This window comes from Apostichopus japonicus, chromosome 4 (assembly GCF_037975245.1).
Source record: "Apostichopus japonicus isolate 1M-3 chromosome 4, ASM3797524v1, whole genome shotgun sequence".
Classification (NCBI taxonomy): Eukaryota; Metazoa; Echinodermata; class Holothuroidea; order Aspidochirotida; family Stichopodidae; genus Apostichopus; species Apostichopus japonicus.
Genome location: NC_092564.1, coordinates 18,189,028 through 18,214,666, shown reverse-complemented (window position 1 = coordinate 18,214,666; position 25,639 = coordinate 18,189,028). Strand labels below are relative to the sequence as shown.

Sequence of the window (25,639 nt, the reverse complement as noted above, 5' to 3'; positions counted from 1 at the left end):
CATGGTTCAACTTTAAAGACTGTTGTATTATTAGGGTTAACTCAGACTGTTATTCCATATTAGAACACACGGAGTACTGAACGTTCATTAAAGTGGATTCCTTTATATATTCTTTTATAATTATAGTTTTGAATTTGCACAGCAAACCTCTCTGTCGATCATTTTAATCAATTCACCGATGATGTTTCAACATTTTTAAGTATAGAGTCGACCTGATGTTAGGCGTGTCATTGACCTAAACCTGGATATTGACAGAATGGCACTGGACTCTGGCTTCCATGGCATTACTTCTGCGAGTCAACGGACTTACATTCTGTTGAACATCATACATAGCTGCTGCAATTTCTTGAATGTCAATTGGCACATGTTGTGACCAACACGCTGGCTCTAACACTGTTTGTCGCAACAACGTTTCATATTTCGACTAGTTTTGTTATTCATCATTGCCACTATCATTGAGGAATCACAAACAACCGATGAATTACAAACAGTGTAAAACTAATGTGGTCGATGTTTACGAACACGGTTCACTTCCTGCAGTTAATATGATCCATTGTTCAGACATTAATATGGCAGGAGGAGTTTTCGTTACGCGTGAGTCCAGCCTGATAATTCATTCTAAACCGTTTACCTAAAAATAGCTCTCAGTGACACTATTGGCTGTGTAACGTTATGTGCCGGTATGTAACGGAAAGGAGACAGTAAACTTGTGCAAATTCAGTCCTGCTTCTTCAAGATACGTGAGCGATTCCATTTACTTTCCATTTTGATTACAACGGTCATTGGTCTTGAATTTTGACGAAATATATATTGATGTAAAACCTCGACCTCGGAGAAGAAAGATTATGTTCCTAAAAGTCAAAGGGATGCAAAACTGACAACTCAGCAAGAAATTGTAAAAAATAAAGTCATCATTATTAAAGGCATTGAAGACTCGCTCAGTGAAGAGTATATTCAGACGATCGAATAACACCTTATACAGAAGACCTCATGGAAGTAAGTTCCCAATTAGCTTATGAGAAAATATAAGTTTGTTATTTCAAGTAGCTGCACGTGGTATGTCACTGTAAAACATGTGCAGAAGCCATCACCGTATGATGGGCCATTGGTAACATATCATGGGGGAAGGGGTGTGGGGCGGGGGATGGGGATGGGCTTATTATACCAGTTTTAATCGACATATCATCGATTTTTCTCATTAGCATATTTGATCTCAACGATTTCGGGATTGATTGACAGCTCTGGTGTATTTCAGATATTTCAAGTTCCCGTGTTGAAGGCATGCGAAAATTTCAAGTTCTGTGCGTGCGTTTTATGTTCACCGGAATGTGGTTAGACATTAATAACTGCGATCATACCGACTTTAAAATTCGTATATGTCGAATTAAATTGGTATTTGTCGCTTTATTCTGGCATAAGTCGATATAGGTAAATATAGGTATATCTCGACTCCCCTTGATCCGATCAACCGGTTCCAGTGTCTTGCAACCCGTAAGAAGACTGTCAATAACACTAGACATTCACATCGCGTATACGGTGTAGCGCCCCATCTAGACCACAAAAGACATACCTTCTTCTGCCCCGACAAATTTCCCTTACCTGCAACAAATTAGTTTTCATGTAGCCCCAAGTATATATAGTTATAACGTTAATCTGCCATTGGCCGAACCATTACATTTTCTTTAAAAAAAAAAAAAACACATATCAGTGGATAAGCTACATTTTTCAGATGATTGCATATTAGGCTTGTCGTATCAGCATTTATAAAACTGAAGAAGGTACTTCCTGTTCGTGCTAAAATACCGATTTGGGAGAAAGAAACATAGTAATACTGTATACAAAATGTGCAGTAACCTGCGTTAACTCGGTCATTGTGCGTTTGTGCATAGTGCACACAGACTGTGCAGTGACCATGCATTAAAGCGGTGTTTGCGCGTTTGTGCATAGTGCACAAAGACTGTGCAGTGACCATGCGTTAAAGCGGTGTTTGCGCGTTTGTACATAGTGCATACAGACTGTGCAATGACCTGCGTTAAAGCGGTGTTTGCGCGTTTGTGATGCGATTCTAAAGTTATGGGATGGTACTTCAATGAAATAAGGCGTACTCCAAGATAGTTTTCACGAAATGAACTTTTAAATATTAGACGTATTTTTTTTAATGATTGTTCACACTGTTCTAGAAAGTTTTATTCCGGACCCTTTTTTTTTTATTAACGACATTACCATCAGCCATGTTAAAGAAAATCTGCAAATTTTAAAATAAATAAAAAGTCTTTGTTCCTCTTTGATTTTGTGTGTGTGTGTGTAGAATCTGGCTAGTACAGTGTATCAAAACTCCAGTTATTAAACTCCATTAATGAATCTTAACTGTGCAAGTATTTTACAAATATATGATATCATGTAGAAATTGTCTATAATATCAACGAAGAAATGGTTTAAGACAAATGGACGTAAAATGCAGAGCAGAATGGCAACTGGAGAAGGATTAATAAACTTGTCATTAAGTCATCGGACGGTGGTTCTACCATCTTCCAGAGATCGTATGTTTGTATCCAGGTAAAGAGGTATATAAGCTTTATGTTTAACGACCAATCTTAAATTACCCATACAACTATGTATATATTTTCCCCTTCTATGAAATTGATTTTTTTTTCTTTTTGCTGGTAAAGTTTACTAGGCCAAGTTCTTTATGTACTAAAAATATCCGTAGGAAATGTTCTTGTTTTGTGAAGGGAATTTGTGGAGAAAATGTAACCTTTCCTTCATGGAAATGTACTTTGCATATATGGATTTATCCTTTCAATAATTGACAACAAAAAGGCGGGAATACAAAACCCTGTTTACATTTTAATTTTAACTGTACTCATATAGCTAAGCGATTGCACAACAAACGACATCACCCGAAGCACACAGAGAACACAGTTACTAATGTAAATCTTAAAGTTTCGTACCGCAGTAAGAACTGGATCTAGCTATAAAAGGTAGCATACGCCCATTAAAAGCCCCATTGACTTACACACTAAATCACAAAAGTAATGTGGTCCCTAAGTCTAGATAGGAGTTTTCACTAGCTAAACGCCACCCATCACCGGATAGCTGACAAGTTGGCCTTTCATGGCACCATCAATTTTTTGTATCATGACCATGTAGATTTTTTGCTATCCGAGCCGGAAGTTTTCGTCACTTGTAAACAAACCTCTTCACTCAGTGGTAAACAAATTTCCTACGCTGCTCCTGAGAGGCTTAAAGGGGTCTAAAATTGCCTTAATTGACCCAAATTTTTCACCACATGTACTTCCATTCATGCTCTTCAACATGCAAGCCACAAAAACTAGATTATGATTGATAACAGGTCACAAAAGATGTTCTCCCGCTGCTTTTTGGCACTTTTCCTGAAGGAGAACAATCGAGCGGATTGATATAGACTCTAATAGGAGTATGCCACCTTAAGTGAGAGATGGGGTTTTTTTATTACCAAAATTATACTTTCCATAGTCGTCACAATGTAAACCACAACAGAATTCTATGCAATTATCAGTTTAGGTCCATAAAGATGTATTTTCAGAGATTTCAGTATGCACGGTGCAGTGTGTAAATACACATATGAGCAATTCAGTGTAAGCAGTAACCAGGTCTACGTCTGCAACAACATTTCCAGTCACCAATTTTGCTAAGCTTGACCAATTTGGGTGCATCTATGATTCTTGCAGGTTTTATTGGTATCCCTGGTCACAGTCCACTTGGTCTGGCTTGCCCTACCTGCAGAAACATCATCCATAGAAGGGTCAGCGGGGAGGGCTTTTTCGTCTCTGGCTCTGAAAAGTGATGAAAACTACTTTTGTTTAGCTCAGCAGATTCCTCCCAAACTGACCCACAGGACATACCCCAATGTATTCCTGAACTGTTTGGAACATGTTAAACTGATATTGCATGTCACTCCAGTGCAACTGTTAAATTACTAAGAATAAGAGAAGAGAATTGAAGGTGTTCTTTGCCAAAACTGGATCATCGGGATTTGTAAACAACAGCCTCACTGTAACAGTATTACAGTAGTCAAAAGGAAAGCTTACTGGAATGCTATCTAGATACACCGTTCACCTCAATAGCACATCCAGTCCATTTAAAGGTTTGTGCATAGGTTGTAACAATGTATTAAAGACAGTTATGAGAGAAGAGAGGTGGATAGAGGGCATATTTCATGATAAAACATTCAGATTTGTTGCTCGGCAAAGAACAACAACGTCAAATTACCGTATTCTCCATTGGTGGCAAGCACTGGTTCCTATAGTTACTACAGTAGATCTCCCATGGAAGCATCAGGATATCTCTTTCTGCTGTCAGAGTTGTTTGGGATTTGCTGTTACCTCATCTAACCAGTTGAGTCCATTGATACCCCACCCTTTCAAAGTATATAGCTGTGCATGCTGAGGACTTAGCACATCAACTTTCTCTGAAAATTGACAAAACAACAGAAAACTAATGAGGAGTGAGTAGGCTCAAAACCCCCTTGATGCACATATGCAGGAGCAGAAAATGCATACCTTTGTGGATTATTTGCTAATTAAGACTCAAAACACTCTCTGTGCAAGCAGCAGCCACTCCACGTAGGATACAGACCTCATACAACATTGTGCTACAGCTGGTGTAGACTTGGTCTAGGATACTAACGTAGCGCCATTATGAACCTGAGGCCTAGGCCTAAGCTAACAACATTAGGGGTATTTCATGCATTGAAACTGAGTTTTTGTCCTTAGTTAAACACCAGGTACTTCCAACTTTAGCAAAAATAACCTAAAATATGATTACCATGTACTTTAGGTGCCCACAGATGTCAAATTTCACTGAACTTAGTCGTTCACGTCACACACACTGCAGGCATTTTGGTCTGATTCTTAAGGATTTTGAATTTCGTGCATTTGGCACCTACTTAGCAGATTCAAGGCAGGAATCATATTACGGAAGCTTTGGTAGGTCAAGGCTTAATGACCCAATAGTTTATTGGGGGAGGAAAACTGGTCAGAAATGCTCAGAAGGCTGTTCTAGTCTACTGTATAGAAACGCACATGCTCTTTGTGGTACTTTAAGGCTGTAATACTAATTTATGCGTAAAAATCACCCAAGCTTGAAATTTTGTGACGTTTGCTTGAAAACCATTTTTACACACCATAGCAACTACTTTGATCCAAAATTGGGACTTCTAGCACTTAAAATGAAAAATTTGGCATTTTTGCTTAAGGTAGCATACGCCCATTAAAAGCCCCATTGACTTACACACTAAATCACAAAAGTAATGTGGTCTCTAGACCCATATGTATATTATAGTTTCTCCTACTTAGAAAGTATGAATTTTTATGGTGAAGTAATTGGCCAAGTTCTTAATGTATACTTAATTCGTAATGCTAACGATATATAAAGACAATAAATTCGTATGACGCAATGACATCTGAATGAAAAGACAAAAATACAGCAAAATACAGAAAGGAAACGATATTATCAATAGTTGCAATAATTCTTTCAATTGCGAATGATTTCTCAATAATGTATATAACATAACATGTTATTGTCTGATTGATTCATATTGAATACTGTGGTGCGGTGGACTGAATAACTGACTAACAAAACACGTATGATGGAAGAACATATTATCCATCTGTATATCGTTCTTCCCCTATTTCTCTCCTTACCCTCGCCACCCCCCCCCTTCGGCGCGTAGCCAAGGGGAGACGGGCGACCGCTCCTCCCCTTGAGCATATTTTTTATGATATCTCTAGTTATTTTAAAATAGAAAATACTTAGATGCAACTTAATTACAAGGCCTGGGAAGTGCCATTTCCAGCGATTTTGGAGGCATTTTCGGCCAAAATTTTCTTGTGGGCTTCGCGCCAACTCATGGTGGCGATACGCTTAAATATTTTGCCTACAAGCTTCGCCCTCCCTTGGCAAATTCCTCGCTACGCGCCTGACCCCCCCCCCAGCCCCCCAACAAATGCCAACAACTGGATATGTTGGGATTACACATATCCTCAGTTGTTACTGTAATCCTAATAGCACATGCTACCGATTTATAGCACGAACCATTTTTTACTTTGGTACAACACTTTTTAGATTTACAGTTAGTAAACTGTTTTCTCTGTGTGTATCTGGTTGTCCAAGAGATAACTGAGTATGTGTACTTGGTTTCAGTATGGTGATTGTTGCAGCTTGCCGTTTAACTTTCGTTCGAACGTCATTTATAGTTTCCGCTCATGCATGTATACAATGTCGAAATTTCTGCCCATTGGATGTAAAATAGACTTCAAAAGTCAGGACTAACCAATCAGGTGTTACGATTTCGGTGGTTTTTTTTTTAAATTATGACATAATTGAAGTTTTTGAAAAGGCAAAAACCCGGCATTCTAGAATGTTATTCGTGATTTCAGATTGTTTGAAGAAACTGGTTTCCCAACTCCACCAGCAAGGTAAGATATTTCATTTTTAACATAAAAGATATGTGCATCCAGCTATATGTTATTCTTTTTAATGTCATTTGGTCAATAGTAGTAATTCATGAAGTAACTAATATAAGCTAATTTATTCATCAAAATAAACTTTCTTACGTGTCTTTCTTACTGTAAATACCATTCAAAAGTCCCTATTTTCGTGTTGTTTCCTTCTTTATAGACAATTGACAGAATGATGATATTTTCTTCACTTTATTTTTTTGAGACAATGTTATCAAGAGTGGGGGTCGGTCTTCATTTATTTTAGACTGCCCTCCATGCCCTTGGGTAGGAATTTCCATGGGGGTGGTGCTGGCACTGAAGATATGGACTGTTTTAGTGAACACCATCACAGGGAGAGGGGTCATTCTTTTTATGGAAATGCAAAATTGTACTATGTTTTGTAACCATAACAGTATTTTTTGGTGATAATTGACGCAGTTAGTGTAAACGTCCCCCTCAGAGCGAAAGACCATTCTCTATACCCTTGAAAATGTAGACCCAGTGGACATTTAGGGGAGAGGGGTGGGGAAGGGGAGGGGTAGGGAAAGGCACGAGATGTGCACGGGCCGGATAGGTCTCTTGACATCTATGTTTGTACAATTGTGAAACACGGTGTCTTCCATTTATTTAATTTATTCATTCTAGTATACATATAAATTATATAAACAGGAGTCTTAAAATACGTTAACAGGAAGAATAACTAATATAAAAGGGGGAGGGGGGGGGGGAGAAGGTAAGAATATATGATTTCATATAAAATAAATCTACACTTACACACAAGTTAATACATACAACGATAAAAACAAACTACAACAAACACTTCTGAGTGCTCGGACTAGATGTGTTAAGCAGCACGGTACATTAAATCGTTTCTGTAAACTTGTGTTCTGTATCGCGCGGCAAGATGTGGGGATTTCCATAGATTTCTATTCCATTTGTGCAGAAGACTTATCAGTACATCATACAAAGGGGTACTCTGATCACTGTGAATCTTATTAGCTATTCTACTTGGGGTGGATTGATATATACGCTAATAGGAATATGCCACCTTCTTGGTTGCCGACCAGATGTGTGTAAATTTGCCAAACGAACGGTGGGTAATATTTTGTTGCTTCAATGCGCTAGTTATGGGTGATAACATGTTAGTTCGAATATGTCACAAAATGCGTGAATTAGGGAATCGTCAGGTACTTTCCCCGGAAGTATCCGTCAGATATTTATCAAAGAAATTCACAACGATTTCAGAGACTGTAGCTTTCTAGTTTCGCGGAATTAGAAAGGACCAATATGTTAGCGTTGGCTGTTGATTTAGGTCGTGACTGAAGATACATATTACGTAACCAAGTTTAACCAGAGGTTTAATTGTGTATAAGCCAGCAGATTTTATACAACCCTTTGGATTTTCCCCCTGTACTAAAATTATTGATAATCTATCTTAAATCCCGATCATCGTTTGCAAGTGCACCTTGTCCAGTGGCTTATTAAATTATGAAACATTTGGGCTAATCAACAGCAGTTCACAGAATCATTGAAAGCCTATAAGGTCGAGAAAAAGGTTCACGAAAACTTCAGGTCACGTGAACTTGCTATGTCAGGCTACGCTGTTTATCGTAGAAACAGTACACTCTTACAATTGTTGGGCAAATTATTGCCCAACCTGGGCAATTATTTACACATCCGTTGGGTCCGTATGCCTCCTGGTTGATATTGGGCAACTAAGTTGGTTAATGATTTTGCCCAGCAAACGGTTAAATAAATACCCAACACCTTTGCCCAACACATTTTACCCAATGCCTTTACCCAACAATGTTGGTCACTGATTTGCCCAATGGTTGTGTAAAACCTTTCACCAATGGATTTTTCTTTACCCAATGATTCTTACCCAACAGCTAGTTAAAAGTAATAGTGGTTGGTTAACTAATACAATACAAACATTGGATTGTAACATTTTTCATACAACTGGCTTTATGTAATAGGTTATAAAGCTTAAACAGAATGATAAAGAACAAACAAGTAATATATGTTTTCATACTTTTATTTTTTCTGGTCTTTGCCGACTTCAGATTGTTCCTCCAGTGTGAATTCTCACAGCATTCAGTGCTTGACCTCTATTTACCTAGTTACATGATCTGTGACTTCGATCCGAAGCAATAATTTCATATACTCACAATGGGGATAAACACATATCAACATTATTAAAGCTGAGAATATTAGCTATCCATATTTTGCCATTGTTTACTATTTTCAGTTCTTGAAATGTGTTGACCACAGAAGACCTCCTGTATGTTGACATCAACTACACAAGGTACCGGTGCAACACACAATCATGTACAGCTTAATGTTGGTCTCTTTCAAGCAACTCTGGTCTTAATAAATGAATATATCACTGATAATTTCAAACAAAAGCCAAATGGTTGTAAATCCCACATTGATTCTACATACTAGAAATAAGAGCAGCTTCAAGATCACAATTATAAGTGATAATAGGGACATTGCTGGCACCTGATCTGTTTATCACACAAAATTGAATATTTGTTTGATAAACCAACCCTGCCTCAACCTTTCACTGTATCAATTACAAATCTACCCCCTACCACCCCCCCTTCCCAACCAAAACAAATACAGATTTTATGTAGGTACAGTTCACCAAGGCAAACATTTACTATTTCCCTTTAATATGTAAATATATATGAAACAAAAGCAACCTTAAAATGTAAACATGTCAGGCTAATACCGAGAAACCATTTGATAAGTTTGTTCCAAGACACTTTGACCCTTAAACACTTCTGTTTACTACGAAAGCTCCAAAGGCACGCAGTGAACGACTTTTGATAAAACCAAGTTCATATACCTCAGCATGGAAAAACTCCCAAACCCCCTTACATTGAGTTTGGAAGTTAATGTCCAACACATACTGACTTTAAAACAAATAGTCTACTGCCTTGAGGAGTGAGGACTGCATTATTGGATGTCTCTCAATTATCACAAACAAATGCTGAGGGGAACCTTTACTCTCTCCTAAGCACAGAATGAATGGCTGTGGTCGCTCATCCTTCGATATTTTCTTGCAGTAGTCCTCTAACACTTGTCACCGACTGCAAATTAAAGAAAATAAAGTCCTCGAGTTGCAAATAAAATGTAACTAAAACAGGTGGATAGACAGAGTTTTAAGACTTCTGCACAATGCTATGATACTGTTGACCAGTGTAATTAAAAGAAAAAAACAGGTCAAGAAAGTCAACATATTTATCTTGACAAGGTTTTCAAAGTATAATAACGCCCACCCCATTAATGTCAAATGACCTTTCCCTTGCACTATCAAGTACTGGATCACTTCATTATTATGACCAAGGTTTACATACCGACGATGAAATTTATTTAACCTTCCCCCCATTTCATTACTAGTTTAATTAAAAAAATAGCCCTGGTGGCTGCTAATGACCTCTGACCTCTAGCTATAATCAATGGGATTCATGTACTCATTTTGGCCAACCTATATGCATCACATATGAGATTCATCTAACTTTCACCCTTTAAGTTAGCATATTTACAAGGTTTTAAGTGTTTGGCCCTTGTTAACCTCAAATGACCTATGACCACTAGCACAATAAGTAGCATTCCTCTGCTCACTACAAACAACAACACACCAAGTTTATAAGGTTAAACTATCAGCTGAGCTGGTATGAACCAAAAGGTGTACCTCCAAAAAAATTGTACTTAAAATATAATTAATGATTTTGCCTACTGGCTGATCGTCTATGAATGCTTGAAGGCAACTAGTCACCGTAGTAGACCCGCTTTTCTTTGCCCGTCCTCGAAAAAGCAATGGCAACAGAAAGAAAGCTAAGTTCTTCTTTTCATCTGTAAAGAGATTAAGGCAAGAAATGAGAATGCTTGCAGGTATAAACGACAAAAACATTAATAAGGCACACTATAGTCTGACCATCTAAAACTTCAAGGACTGAGGATAAACTTCAAGGGATACACTGGCCTAAATTTGATCCACAACTTGATGCTTTTACACATTAATAACAGCAACATGAAAGTTAATGTGGCATGTCTACTCATAGGGGACCTACACATTTGTATTAGAAGACTTAATTACCTACCCTACACACTAATTTCAAGCCAAATTTTATAAGATTTTGAAGGAAAAAAATGAAAAAGCCCATAGTGCTAACCTTTCATTGACACAGTTGTACTGAAATCTGAATACAATTGTCCAAAGATTTTTGAAAGAATTATTCAAACCCTATGTGGAACCTACAAACAACACTGATACATGTCCAAGTGACTGTCATTAAGTTAATATTATAACAGGGCTGGGTCTCACTTCAACCACACACAAATCGGAAAGCGACTACAAAAAAAAAAAAAAAATGTAGCCAATTAATCATATTGAGTGCAATGATTGGAGAAAGTTTGCAGAAAGGTTCAGAAGCCACCATTGACATTAACCTGATTTGGTCCATTCAGATCAGTTGATTTTGATAGATTTTTAAAAAGTAACAATCCACCAAAAACATATTTTGAAGGTAAATCCAAATATTGACCCATCTTTACAGATATACTGGAAAGGGAAACTCTATCGTCATGGCATAAGCTCTAAGTGAAGCTAGCACTGAATTCACAGGCCACGACTACATTAAATTAGGCTTACCATCAGTCAGTGCATCCAACGTCTTCTCTAAATGCAAAAAGTTCGGCCAGTTTAGGATGATCGCCTGTATAGCACAAGATGTCCATCGTCATATATCCCGCTCTGTTGTATAATTTGTTGGCAGTTAATTGGTATTTGTAATAATTCGAAGTCCTGTTCTACCTGTAGGAAAGAAAAATATGCAAACAGCATTATATAGGCCTATAACATTACAAGCACTGATGTTCTATGTTATACTAATATTATTATAGCCTAGAACTCATTAAATGCCAGGCCTAACTTAGGCTACTTCGAAGTTCGAAAAACCCTCGAAGTTCGGAGACCCCTAACGAATGCATTATTCACCATGGCACAAATACAATAGGATCAATTTGACGAAACCTATGAAGCGACTTTTTTTCTAACGAGAATGTTTCTTCTGCCATCGATAGTATCATTTTAAAAGAAGTGTGTACAAATACAATTCTGGAGCATTTTAGTGCTAAAGTGTTCGGACTTCGAAGGGTCCATTACGATACTACTGTATGTACGTACTACTAGGCCTACTAGCATTAACAACGTACTGTACGTGTAAGTCTAACATAAGGCCTAAGTTATGACATGCTAGGTCTACCGTTATGCTAATAGGGTTAATGTGGTCATTTGCCACATAAAACCTAAAAGAAAACAACGGAGTACAATTTATGATTTACAACGCAAATGTGCTAGAATGAAACCTTGTCTAGCCAAGATATAGGCTAGAGAGACCTGTTGCATTCGCATAGCTTAACGTAAGTTGACGAGTATCTGCATTACACAGGCGTTCGTAACGTTAATACAATGTGAGTAGTTAGACCTATACTAGTACACACTTGCGGGCGCGCCTTTGGCGCCTGTCAATCGCTTCACTACAAGCTAGCCTAACGTAATACAACTATGCTGGAAATACAATTAGTATTATAAGCCTTTACGTATGCCTGGTATAGCCTACATGTACCACCGAGAGAACGAACGATCATTCGATACCACTATATGTAGAGATCGCAGTGTTCGATGCACACACCAAGCAGAGGATTGTTTTTCTTTACGCTCACCTTCAAATGTAGCACATAACTATGGCATTTCCCACCTCTTGAGTATAGCGCTAACATTTCGTCAGGCATTGTGTAAGTTAAACACTATATACGATCCACTCATGATGCATGCATATCGCGCAGAGTACCAGTATAGTAATGGTGCGAAAATGCTGGTTTTTGCACAACATTGGGCAAATCAAGCTTTTTTTGCCCAACAGAAAGTAATAATAAACTACATCTTAATTTTTGCACAACGAAGTTAACCCATATCAGTTGTGTAATTTCTTTTACTCAGTTGTTGGTTAATATTACTCATATTGGGCAATGCTTTGTTTGCTCAACCACTTTTGCCTAACAGTTTTTAGAGTGTATAATACAGTATAAAAGTGGCGCGGTTACGAATACTGTCAACGGTATATATCACTTGCGGCTTCTTCCAAGCACCCAATCCCCCCCCCCCTTTCTCAGCTTGTAATTGGGGGCGAACATGTCCAAACAGGCAGTGGCGGAGCGTCCATACAGTCAGAGGGGCGGATACCCCCCCCCTCCCGACGGACTCAAATGGACTGCTGGCGCCCTTTACATGTTTTTACCACTTTTTACTTATTCGCGATTATTGACATTTTTATTGCGCTCTCAAATACCTATTGACATTTGTAACATTTTGTTGATGTTATTTTCTGACAAAGTGGCGATGACACCTATTTATTCTTCGTTTATCTGCAAATTAGCAAGGCCCAGAAAGGGTCATTTCCGGCGATCTAGCCTCTAGGGAGTATCTTTACTCAAAAAGAAGATGTACGCTCCGCGCCAACCTGTGGTGGCGCTCCGCTTAGATAGTGTCGAAAGCGCCCCTACAGACCATTCTCGCCCCCCCCCCCCCTTACCAATACCCCTAGCTCCCCACTTGTAAACAGGTAAAGATAAAGCAAATGCTACTGCAAGAACTCAGTTTACAATAATGGCAAGAAAAATGTCAAACTGTCATCGAAGTACTCAGTTTTGGTGGTTCAAGCCACCTCAGATCCCTCAATAATAATAATACGTTGCGACTTTGAGAAGAATGAGACCATGTTTTATGTTTTCGTTTTCAAAACACATTTACTTTAGTTTTGGCCGGAGGTTTAGCATTACATTCTTGCGGTCAAAGGTTAGTTTACAAAACATTGATAATTTAAATAATTGGTCAGTTTTAATAGAGTCATTAGAAATTTTGCATGATACAGCGCAGTAATATGGACATATTTGTAACAGTATGTGAATGAGTTCCACCTAATTCCATCAGTACATATAATGAATACTAAGATGATGGACCCCCTGAGGCACAACAACCTTTATTTCCGATATCCGATAACCCGTTATCCAACTTAACATGTCTGGACCACCCTTGAAGAATTGTGAGTGCCAGCCAATGCATAAGCCATGTTTCTTTGATAAATCCTGAAAGTACCTTAATTAACTGATTTTGCATGACAGTATTAAAAGCACTTGAAAAGTCAATAAAAAGAACTTTTGTTGTAGATGTTTCCTTAAAATCTACAATATATTGGATCTATAAAAGCAAATCATCAATACAAGATATACATTTCTTGTAGGCAAACTGACACCCACATTGTATGTCTGTATGCGTGCATGTATGCATGTATGTATTTTAGATCCTCCTGCAAGTAGGAACTCGCGAAGAACCCTCATTGGCATATCAAAGCCGCAAGCTGACCGAAGTCAGTCTCTTACATTCATATTACCTGAGTGCATAATGTCGTACACGGCAGCCAGTGCAGAAAAGATAAAAAGTCTCTGATATAAGGAAAAGAGTTTTAACAGCTCACCCAATTCTTTAATTTCCCAAACGAAAGCATCGTCATGGTAAGTATAACAACAGCTGCGATCTACCGTCACCAAAATATCAAATACACATCTCAAACAACAACAAAACAATTAAAACCACAGGAGCTATATAAATATGCAGGCAGCTCGAATCAAGCGCCCTTTAAAGTTGTAGACTTAATTTAGACAAAGCTCATTGTTTCCGTTCCTCACAATTAATTCCTCTACGATCAAAATTTTTTTTTTTCACATGAATGTAAAAAAAGGAAGAAAAGTAAAACCGAACGTAATGTAAATATAATATATGAAAGACTATTTTATTTGATCACAAAACATGATATATATATATATATATATATATATATATATATATATATATATATATATATATATATATATATATATATACAGATATCATGAATTCATGACTCATATATTGTTTAGAGATAACTTAATTTATTTCACATGAATGTAAAAAAAGGAAGAAAAGTAAAACCGAACGTAATGTAAATATTATATATGAAAGACTATTTTATTTGATCACAAAACATGAAATATATATATATATATATAGATATATATATATGTATGTATGTATGTATGTATGTATGTATGTATGTATGTATGTATGTATATATATATATATATATATATATATATATATATATATATATATATATATATATACAGATATCATGAATTCATGACTCATATATTGTTTAGAGATAACTTATGCATCTACACAGATTTATCCCATAACTTGTAGAACAATGCAAATTGACAAAAACATTTTTTCAATAAATAAAAAGAACTACCAATGACTCATTACATTTATGTTTTGGAATGTATTGCCGGTATTTATTACAGTCAGGGATGTATGCAGGTGGGAGAAATGGGAACGACCCCCATCCCCCTCTTTCAAATTTTCTGGCTACGTCCCTGATCTAAGTTTCTATGGTGGAGTAAACCGCTCGTTAGTTGCTAATCCAGATGAACGTAATAATTGTAACTCACATAATATACCTTTGTTATGCTCTGTGTCCATATAACATGATTTGTTTAGAATGCAGTTTTGTCAACCCCCACCCCTTACCCTTCCCTTCAAATAATTTACACCTAGTATCATAAACTACAAATGCCCCTTTATGGTAATAAAAAGTACCATATGTTTTCATTTTCATAATTTAAGTAAAACTGTCCTTTGGTCATATCATTGTTTCAAAAATTGCTCTTTCCTAATGGATCAACGCACAGTAATAATAAAATAAAAAAAGAAAAGCATTTTGTTGAAAGATATTCAAATCTTCGATATAGTTGTACTGAATACATGTGGGGTCCATTTTATCTGGAGCAAAAAAGTTGAAAAGAAAACTGTTGTGGTTTGTCCCATAATCAAAGTCGCGTGTCTCACTGCCTTTCGAAATCTGTATTCCCTCTTCCCCACCAAATTGTAGCCTACCCTCTTCTGACGCCCCCCCCCCCCCCGCTCAGACTTTTTTAGATGCACCACACAATTGCACAAAATAGTTGTACCTTTTCAGTGATTAAGAACATAATCATGGGTGCGTTTTTCAGATTAATCCATTCGACTTTAAACAAAAACAAAAAACGCTTTAAAGCACAGACATTCAATATCATTGCCAATGTATAGGTAGTATAAGACGGAAGTTTCTGACCAATTATCGAAAAGTCAAAAAAAAAAAAAAGAGAAAAAAAAATCTTCGAGGTTGCTCTGTTTTTGCTGGTCTATTAATGCACGTCAATTTTACCCCCATCTTGGTTTTCCATTGCCATCTTGAAGAGTTCCTAGAAATGAGTCGTTAATCGTAAATGTTAATGAGTCCTTTTTTTAGAAATTATATAGAGAATTTATTTTTATAAGATCTATTGGGTTTCACTTATTTTTTTGTGGGTATCCGGATAATGTATATGAATTCTGGTATGGTTAAATTTGTATGTAGTACGCAATAAATAACACTGACTTCCGCTTTAAAAAATTAATATGTCTAGTTCAAACCAAGTTTTTTTTCTTCAATTTATAAGGTAATTATGTTATGAACTTTTATAACTTTAGAAACCTGAATTAAAGTCAATCATTAAAATTCGTCCTCGATTAAACATTAGACAATCTTGACATAGTTTTTACCAGTTAAGCAACTTCGTATTTTCAGTATGTAAAGACACTAAAGATAATGTTTGGGGTGATAAACGTTGAAAATGGACTGTTTTAAGAAAAATAAATGAACGCCTAATAGCCTGATTAATCGCCCATACACGAACTGATAAAAGAAAAAATTGCTAAGTTTTACAAATGTAACCGATAACGGTAGTTTGGGTCAACGTAATCATGACAAATAGTCTATCGGGGCAGGCTTCAAAAAGTGATTAAAAACGACTTTCGTTGCACATATTTAGTACCAAGGTTTTTGGTTGGAAGTTGTAGAGTTTTCGCGATGTTGGATAATTGGAGAGGTGTTATTTTTCGAGTAAACAACAAACAAATGACGTCACTCTTATACGGTGTACGACAATAACAAGAAAGCAGTTCCTTGTCACAGCAACATGAAAATAGCATTTAAATGCATTTGAACTTATGAGAACCAAGATGTTTTTGTTGACAGGTATAGAGGGATGTCCTGAGATTATCTTAGGAGTTGTTGGATGCTTGGAGAGATGTTATCTTGTGGGTAAACAATAAATTATCTCACTATGAAGTGTGGGTTAAATTAAAAACCAGCAACGACTATTCACAGCAACATGATAATAGTTTTTAAAAGTTACTAAACTTATTTAGAACCAAGTTTTGTTAGTTGGATGATGTGAAGAAATGTCCTAAGAATACTTGAAGAGTTGTTTGATGCTAAAAGAGGTAATAATTTACAAGTAAACAGTAAACATATGACGCCATAGTCCATCAGGGCAGGCTTCATAAAGTGATTAAAAACGAGTTTCGTTGCACATATTTAGCACCAAGGTTTGTTGGTTGGAAGTTGTAGCGTGATGTCCTGGGAATATTTTTCGCGATGTTGGATATTTGGAGAGGTGTTATTTTTCGGGTAAACAACAAACAAATGACGTCACTCTTATACGGTGTACGACAATTACATTAACAAAGCAGTTCCTTGTTACAGCAACATTAAAATGGCACTTAAATGGTCTTGCACTTATAAGAACCTAGATTTTATTGTTGACAGTTTTAGAGGGATGTCCTGAGATTATCTTAGGAGTTATTGGATGCTTGGAGAGATGTTATCGTGCGTGTAAACAACAAATGACCTCACTACGAAGTGTTTGCTAAATTGAAAATCAGAAACGACTATTCACAGCAACATCATACTAGTTTTTTAATGTTACTAAACCTATTTAGAACCAAAGTTTGTTGGTTGGATGTCGTAAAGATATGTCCTAAGAATATTTGGAGAGTTGTTGGATGCTAAAAGAGGTTATACTTTACGAGTAAACAATCAACATATTACGTCACAGTTATAGGTTGGACGACAATTAAATCGCAGGAGTTACTTGTAACAGCAGCATGGAAACGACAAAATTTGAATGTTCTTGCACTTATTTAGAAACAGGATGTGTTGGTTGAAAGTAATGGAGCGATATCAAAATGATATTTAAATAGGTCGGGTGCAAGGAGAGGTGTTATTTTACGAGTAAATAATATTCATATGACGTCACTCTTATACGTTATACGATAATGAAAATAAAGCAGTTTCTTGTCACAGCTAGAGGATAACATAATTTAAATGTTCTTGCACTAACAGTACTTAGGACCAGGTAATGTTGGTTGAAAGCTATATAGGAATGTCTGAAGAACATTTTAACAGTTGTTGGGTGCTAAGAGATGTGTTATGTAAACAGTAAACAATAAACAAATAACGTCATTCTTTTACGTTGTACTGTACGGCAATTTAAACAGAGCAGTTCCTTGTCACAGCAAGATGATAAAATAATTCAACACGGTATTAAGAACCAGGATGTGTCGGCTGAAGTAATAGAGGAATGACCGAAGAATATTTGAAGAGTTGTTGGATTGATAAAGCAGTGTTATTTTTCGAAAACAACAAAAATTATGTTTTGTTAAACATAATTCAAATATATGCATCTGTAAACACTCTGCGTCTCCTGAAGTCTGCCTCGAGACTCACCTTTAACGCAAATGTAGCTGGTCAAAAATGCAGTGACCAGGCAAAAATATATATTTTTAGGTTTGGGAAAATTACAAGTAGCACCTTCCCATGTGAGTAGGACCGGATGACTCTGAGATCGTCGGGAAAACTTGAAAAGGTGTAATGCCCACACAAAAATAAACATAAGGAAAAATAGTAGGTTTACTACGCATATGAATCTTGTATTACAAGCAATGGGGTCACTTAAACTTAAAGAAAAATTTAAATGATATAAATTGGTAACTTACATATCTTATCAGAGCTGTTACGTCTAAAAAGAAATCCACTGAACTTATTGGAAACTAAAATTCTCAAAAGTCCTTACAAAATAAGAACACAATTGCAGCGCGGGTCAACCAAATACAAAGTCTCGAAATATAATTGCTTCCTTGGGTTACTTCCGGGCATGTTCACTCTGTTGGGGAAGTCTGTGGGTAGGTTGGCTCTCTGGACGGCTCTAGACCAGCTTGCTCTTTACTCCCTGGTATCTGTGGTCCATTGACCTATCAGCTGTCAATTAAGTTACCAAATAATTACCAGACACATTACTTAACCCGAATCTAAACTTATAAATGGGTCACATCAGTGTCCTTAAATAAAATTGTAGATACAAATCCATCACCAATAATATTCCTACCAAAACAAAATAGCTATTAAACTGTCTATTTCTCCCACAGTTTTCAAAAGTGATAGAGGCTTGGAGCCAGTACATGCATTCCTAGAAAACAAGGACCACACAAAACAATTACTATGTTTAAAAACAAAGATCACACAGGGCTAACTGACCACAAAATGTTGCCCTGTAGTAGCAAAAAAAGTGAAACTTTAGGGAACTCCTCAATCTACCAAAGTAAGTTATTCATTGTCAAATGAATAAGAGAAAATAAGAAAAGGAAAGGAAAATACCACATGAATAAAACAAAATTCGAAAATGAAAGAAAATGATCAACATAAACAATCCTTTCTGAGTTATATGACTTCCCCGTCACTGTCAACATGACCAACACCCAAAGCCACTTGCTTAGGAAGAAGTAGTCTCCTCTGTTATGTGCAAACAGAATGTCTTGGGCAATAGCATTTTCATCTTTTCTTGAGTCCTGATTTTTCACAAGTTTTTGTTGTGCCAGAGAAATCTCTGGAGAGGAAGCACCGCAAATATCCTTCTCTTTGGCGACGATGGGCCTGCACTTTCATCTGCAACAAATCAAATCAAACCAAATTTGTTTGGTTGATACAGTATTTTGAATTGTCCAGGGCGGATGCAGGATTTGTGACAGGGGGGGGGGTCTGACTGGTCTAGCCGCGCCTGAACGTAAGACTATCTAAGCGGAGCGCCACCGGTTGGCGAGGAGCGTACCAGAAAAATTTTGGCTTTACCAGGGGCGTATCCAGGGGGGGCGCAACAGGCGCGCGCCCCCCCTATTGGCCGTCACCAAAAAAAAAAAGTTTAGCAAAAAAAAAAAAAAAAAATTGATGACGACCTTTATGTGAGATGTCGGTGATCGCTCAACCCCCCCCCCCTCCCGTATGCTTTATTTTTTGTTTGCCAAAAAAAGGTTCTGGCGAAGTTCGGCGGCATAATAGTTTTAGAAACATAGATGGTAATTGTGTTTGTATTATCACTATAAACACTAAATGACATGCCAGCCATACTAAATTGTGCATTTTGTGTCCATATTTACTGGAAATGTTGCTTATTATTAAGGTCGAAAAATGGATCACATATGGCCATGGGCGGCGATCCTGGGTGGAGGGGGGATATATCCCCCCATGAAAATGGGTGGAGGGGATGTAATGCACCATATCCCCCCCCCCACCAAATGCCAGGGATAAGAATATTTTCATGCCTACATTTATGCATCTTCGTTAATGTACGGCTCTTTTTTAGCTTCATTTCTCGCCTACCATAAACGCAGTGCGATCTTTTCAAATAAAGCGTCTTTATAAAGCAAAAATAGTTGACTGTAGGCTTCATTGGCCCTATAACAACAAAATGTATTATTGCGCCCACGGTATTGATATAGTACATATATGCACCCTCATAGTATTCATATAGGCCCTATAGTAGGCCTACACACGCACATGTTCCCTCGAACAACTGAGAATCTCATGTAACCAGGGTAATGCTTAATGCACGTTTCACCTGGATGCCCTAGCAATCGGTACCTAGGAATGTAACTATGTGTAATTGTGTATTGCATGTGTATAGGCCTATAATAGCCTGCATGAGGCCATTTTCTTCATCGAATAATATAACAGAGCTCTCGAACATTCTAACGTTGCGCCTGAAACAAGATTGACAGGGGCAATTTTCCCAAAATAACACCCGAAATTTAAAAAAAAAGTATTTTGGATCCTGATTATGAGATATTTCGGACATGACATCCCTATTTTAAAGTTGGGTATATGCCGCTTGGAAACCTCGGGAAGTGCCGTTTCCGGCCATCTAGAGGGTTTGTTAATCCCAAAATTTTCTTGTACGCTTCGCGCCAACTCATGGTGGCGCTACGCTTAGATAGTCAACAAGGTCATATCCCCCCCCCCCCACTCGGAAGTACGGATCGCCGCCAATGCATATGACACCATTTTGCATTTCAGCCCTTCTTTGAAAGCAAAAATTGTACCCCCCTCCCCTTAGACCCATCCCCCAGGACGGCGATCATTCATGCCTGGCGCCCCCCTATTGGAAAATCCTGGATACGCCCCTGTTTACAACCCCCCCCCCCCAGATAGCCGGAAACGGCTCTTCCCGAGTATTCTAAGCTGCATGTACCTAGCCTGAAAATATGGATCTCATGTCTGCAATTTCTTAATTGATGAGAAAAAAACAATCTATGAAATATGGTAATACATATCAGACGAGTTGAGATGATACAAAAAGCATAATGCCTTTAGCCCCCAACCCCCCTCCCGTTCCGTCACCACTGTTTGATGCAGGGCCGGATCCAGGATTCTGGAAGGGTGAGGGGTTTGGTCTCCAGTGATCCTAGGGTCTAAGGGGAGTGGGTTTCCCTCTATCAATTGTGAAATTCTTGGATATTTAAGTACAACAGGGAACCCCCTTCAATGTAGCCATTCAAAGCACCTACAAAAACTCACTCGAAATGTTTCTGCATCAGTACGAATTAGCTAGTTTTATTGATGATCTATTCATGGTAGATTGGAGAGAACAAAGGCCGTGGATGTTTCTCACCGCCCAAAAATATTCGAACACCACCTCAATTATGAAACTTTATGGTCTGAAAATTGAGATTTTAGGCATTTTTGGCACGTGTAGCACGCGTGCACACTATAGTTCATTTGACGGAAAAGACACACCTGGCTGACTTGTAAGGATAACCGCCCTTCTGACGTCCTACATTTTTAAAATTGGTGTTTAATTTAATTATTTTTTTCTCTCTCTTTTCATTCTCTTTTTTTTTGGCCAAGAGCTGGGGGGTCCGGACCCCCTGGACCCCCCTGGATCCGCGCCTGTTGTCCTGTCGATCACACTGTGATTCACATTAGTTGTCTACACTGGAACTCAACTGACTAATAAGCCATCTGATATTCCATTTATTTCAGTGTGAGCCTGGAGCCACGAGCTTGGTAGGGCATAGTTACAAACCTACACACTACAAAGGTTTGAGAACACATGCAACCCTACTTTTCCCATACTAAAAGTAGGCCTCACCATACATGCATCAAAGTAAAATAAACCACGCAAGATGTTTTGATATAACATATTTGATTCCGATTTGTAAAGAGCTGTATTAAGACTATAGGTGCTACTAAAAATCGTGTGCCATGCTGATGCTAAATAGCTGGAACTTAAATATGCCAACTCGCTTTGTTAGGTGTACAAAATACAAGAAGGAATCTGAGACTAGACAATACTGTAGCACTGCCTAGACCTACAAAGTGGGCTGTACATAAGCTATATTACACGCTACATTTGTTTGTGTGTGCCAGTACTACCAGCAGCCATAGAGACATGCTCTGGGCTTAGTTAGGCCCTGTTTTGACAAATTAATCCAAGACTCGAGGCTAGACCATAGGCCTAGGCCGACATTGAATATTGATAGGCATAACGTTAGTCTGCCTATCGAATCTACACTGGTGTTGATTTCATTTCTTTGTTACATGACAAATAAAACATGATGTAAATGGTACCATAAAATAACAGATATCAGTATAGAGTAGCTGTCGATATATCCTTCATGGGTGCTACGTATATCACTTCTAGTCTAAGGCAAACTAGTAGTATGGTATTGAAGAGCCTTGTCCTAAATTTTCATAGTTGACATTCGTATCACTTGAGGAAGTTATGTATACTTTCTTGTCACAGTAATGCTCTAACATGAGTATTAGTAACAGGCCTAGAATTACCTTCATCGTTCGTGTATTGAATCTTGGAAGCACCTTCTAGGCATGGAAATTTGTCACCCTCAATACTGCTTCATATCTCGGCACATTTGACGTCGTTTTGCCAACTGTTGGCTGTAAATTTCGTTAGACTTTCAGCCCATCATTCTCTTGTTATGCAGTACGTTATGCAGACGAATTGTAAGCACGTACTTACGTTACATACACACAGTCTGTGCATATACAGCAAGCCGAGCCGAACAATTACTGTATCAGCTCACATATCACATGCTACACAATAAGGATTTTGATTAGATCTTTACTGAAAAATCGCTGCGGCGGGAGAAGGCCTAACAACGCAAAGCGGACTAAATGAGTCCGTCTTAAACTGCTGTTTACTCTTAAATTAACACTTCCCGAACCATCCAACATCGAGAATTGTAATAAGCATATCAAAACACACCAGAATATGTGGTCAAACCTTGGTACTAAATATGTGCAACGACAGTGAACGATATCGAGCCTGCCCGATGGACTAAAATTAGTTGGTATTATTCCTTTCTTTTTACGATGAACAAGTTAATTCATCCACATGAGAAAGTGATATCCTTATATCAAACTGGCGTTTTGATCTATAGCCTTGGATTATATCGACAGCTAGGGGATCATTTCAATTGTATCGCACATTAAAGGAACATTATAAGAATAATGTACTGACTAAGACAAAACATAGAACTTCAATAATGGTTTTAACTGGGCGTGAGTCAACTTCGTGGGTGGACTCAGAAGTTGATTTAAGGGCACGTGTTAGTTGGATTATACACTGTATGTATATCGTTTGTATTGAAGGCATGTGTTAGATATAAATTATTGTTGCCTGAAGGATCCCCAACTAAGGATCGTACATTCGTAAAGCTCTATCCTCCCCCCCCCATCCCACCCCACCCTCTTTGTACCGTAGGCTGTTGCGTCATCTTATTTTTCCTTGCACGATTCAAAAGAAAAATGTTTCTATGACAACGATGAGTAGGGAATTGATACAACTTATATAAGACAAAGGAGTGAGGGTGCGAACATGATATGTTATTTCTTCATCAATCGCTTTTTTTTAGTTTGAGCTATACATGTGATAAAATGTTTTGTAAACTTGCCGTTACCAACTCAGTTGTCTTCAAATGGCCATGATACCCCCCACCCCCACCCTCCTCCCTAAAACATAAAGGAAAGAAAAGGAAGCAACTTGCTATTCTCCATCCATTGTTTATACAGTTTTGCATAACTTCTGAACAGAGGTGAACAAAGAAACAAAATAAGCTACACTGCACACGTTGAACGACACTATGAAAGTCTACGCCCTCCTATGGATTATGGTATTAGTATGGGTTGCTGCTGACAGCGCCAGTAAGTCCTTTCCTGTTTTACTTCAATTTTATATTCAGACAAGTTTTTTGTTACCGTTTGCTATAAACACCTTTTGTTTTAGTAACGTGTCAGTTGTTGCCAAAGTGTCAAAGTTACATGTAGACAAAACTCAACTATCATATTCATTTATCATTTATAATCATTTTCATTTTTTTATATATTTAATGCTATACATCTTTGTGGTGAACAACTCATTCGGACAGCTAAGAAAAATCTTGTCCAGTATGAGAGCTATCCCATAGTTTGAGAGTCGTGGCTGAGGGGAAGGAGGGGGGTGGTGAAGGGGAAATTTTTAATATGTCGATTGCAATACTAGGATCAAAGCATTTAATTTCTATTTTTCTTTTCTAAATATTTTCCCATTAGAATATTAACACCTTAGACAACGAAACCAATGCCATCATTAACATCATGCGTAGAGCTTCAATATTTGAAGCATTTGCAAATCCAATCTATATTACAGCTAAGCTATTGTTATAAATAAAGAGAAACAAAAGGATAAATGAAACACATGTGGCTTGATAATATCCTATTTAGGCTCCGGCCATGTGTGTGAAATTTACATTAAATTTGAGATGTCTTTCGAATAGAATGAGATTTTGTTTTCTTGTAGCTATTTGTGGGCAAAATTGACTAAGGCAATTATATCTTATGGACTGGTCGCAGGTTTGTGCATGTCTCCATTAAATCGGAATAGGAAGTTGACTTTCATCAGTAAAGTCTAACTAGGAGCAATAGTAGGTGTGAAAATGTTATACTACTGCAAAACAATTGATCGATTCTGAACAATTTGAAAGAAGACATAGTTTATCCTTGAAATGTAGGAAATAATTATCATTGGTATTTCTACTTGTCTTGATAATTATCTCATCGCTGCAATAATTTTTCAATTCAATTCATAAGAGGTCAAATTTCACGTGGTTAAAGGCCAAATGTGATTTTTTAGTGCAATTTTGTGTCACAAACTTCTCCTCCTAAACGGCTGAGCCGATTTTCTTCAAACTTGGTCTGAAGGTACCCCATGCATGGTGACTCCTTGTGTCAAAGTCAAAGGTGAAGGGTCAAATTTAGTTATGATCGAAGTTTGCTTTCTATCCAAGGGAAAACATTGAATTGACATAGAACCTTCTCGTGTATAATGGAAATGTCAAGTATAGTACTCTCCGCCGATTGCTAGATTACGTAGCTAACAGTAAAAAAAATTCACTTTAAATCGATTTTTTTTTATCTTTCTTTTCTTTTCTTTTTTCTTCTCTTTCCCTCTGTTACGATCTTTCCTTCCGGTTCGAGTAAAGATCCAGGTATGCTTCCAATTATGGCTCTTGATACTACTTTGTATTGTTTGTGTTTACTTAAAACTGATAAAAAGCTAGTTTCCTTCAATTCCGTTTAGAGTATCTGCTATTCAGCAGCTATAGACGGTTGTTGCAATGTAGCAAAATGTAGCACAAACCTCGTGTGTTGAAATCTGCCGGGTTGATAGACTGTTTCTTTCCGTCAACTTAGAAACACGAACCCATTTGTGGATACCCGGAATTTGGAAGGGTGATTGAGTGGTTGTGGTTTAGGTGGGCATTGTAGGAGAACTTTCCGATGCAATTGATGTTTCTTATATACAATGGAAGCCATCCAGAGTTACATAATGAAATGTGAACTGGGGTGACGTGTGGTGAA

At 37.6% G+C, this 25,639-nt stretch overlaps 3 long non-coding RNA genes across 6 annotated transcripts in view; 1 reads left to right on the top strand and 2 right to left on the bottom strand.

The window, feature by feature from the left end:
• The window catches only part of LOC139966687 (uncharacterized), a 28,009-nt gene continuing 2,370 nt past the window's right edge, over nt 1-25,639 (top strand). For both annotated transcript variants that reach the window (XR_011792733.1, XR_011792732.1), the window contains exons 1-3: nt 1-996; nt 6,420-6,458; nt 23,813-25,266. This is a non-coding gene — a long non-coding RNA (uncharacterized lncRNA). The remainder of the gene's footprint in view (nt 997-6,419; nt 6,459-23,812; nt 25,267-25,639) is intronic.
• LOC139966685 (uncharacterized) lies at nt 3,532-5,276 on the bottom strand. The gene is made up of 3 exons (XR_011792730.1): nt 4,807-5,276; nt 4,252-4,450; nt 3,532-3,815 (listed from the first exon to the last, which is right to left on the bottom strand). It is a non-coding gene; the product is annotated as an uncharacterized lncRNA (long non-coding RNA).
• LOC139966022 (uncharacterized) lies at nt 8,914-12,438 on the bottom strand. 3 transcript variants are annotated; one of them, XR_011792411.1, is made up of 4 exons: nt 12,148-12,438; nt 11,143-11,304; nt 10,228-10,343; nt 8,914-9,577 (listed from the first exon to the last, which is right to left on the bottom strand). It is a non-coding gene; the product is annotated as an uncharacterized lncRNA (long non-coding RNA). The 3 variants fall into 3 exon arrangements; XR_011792410.1 differs by having other exon boundaries at nt 8,915-9,577; nt 12,216-12,438; XR_011792409.1 differs by lacking the exon at nt 12,148-12,438 and having other exon boundaries at nt 9,071-9,577; nt 11,143-11,659.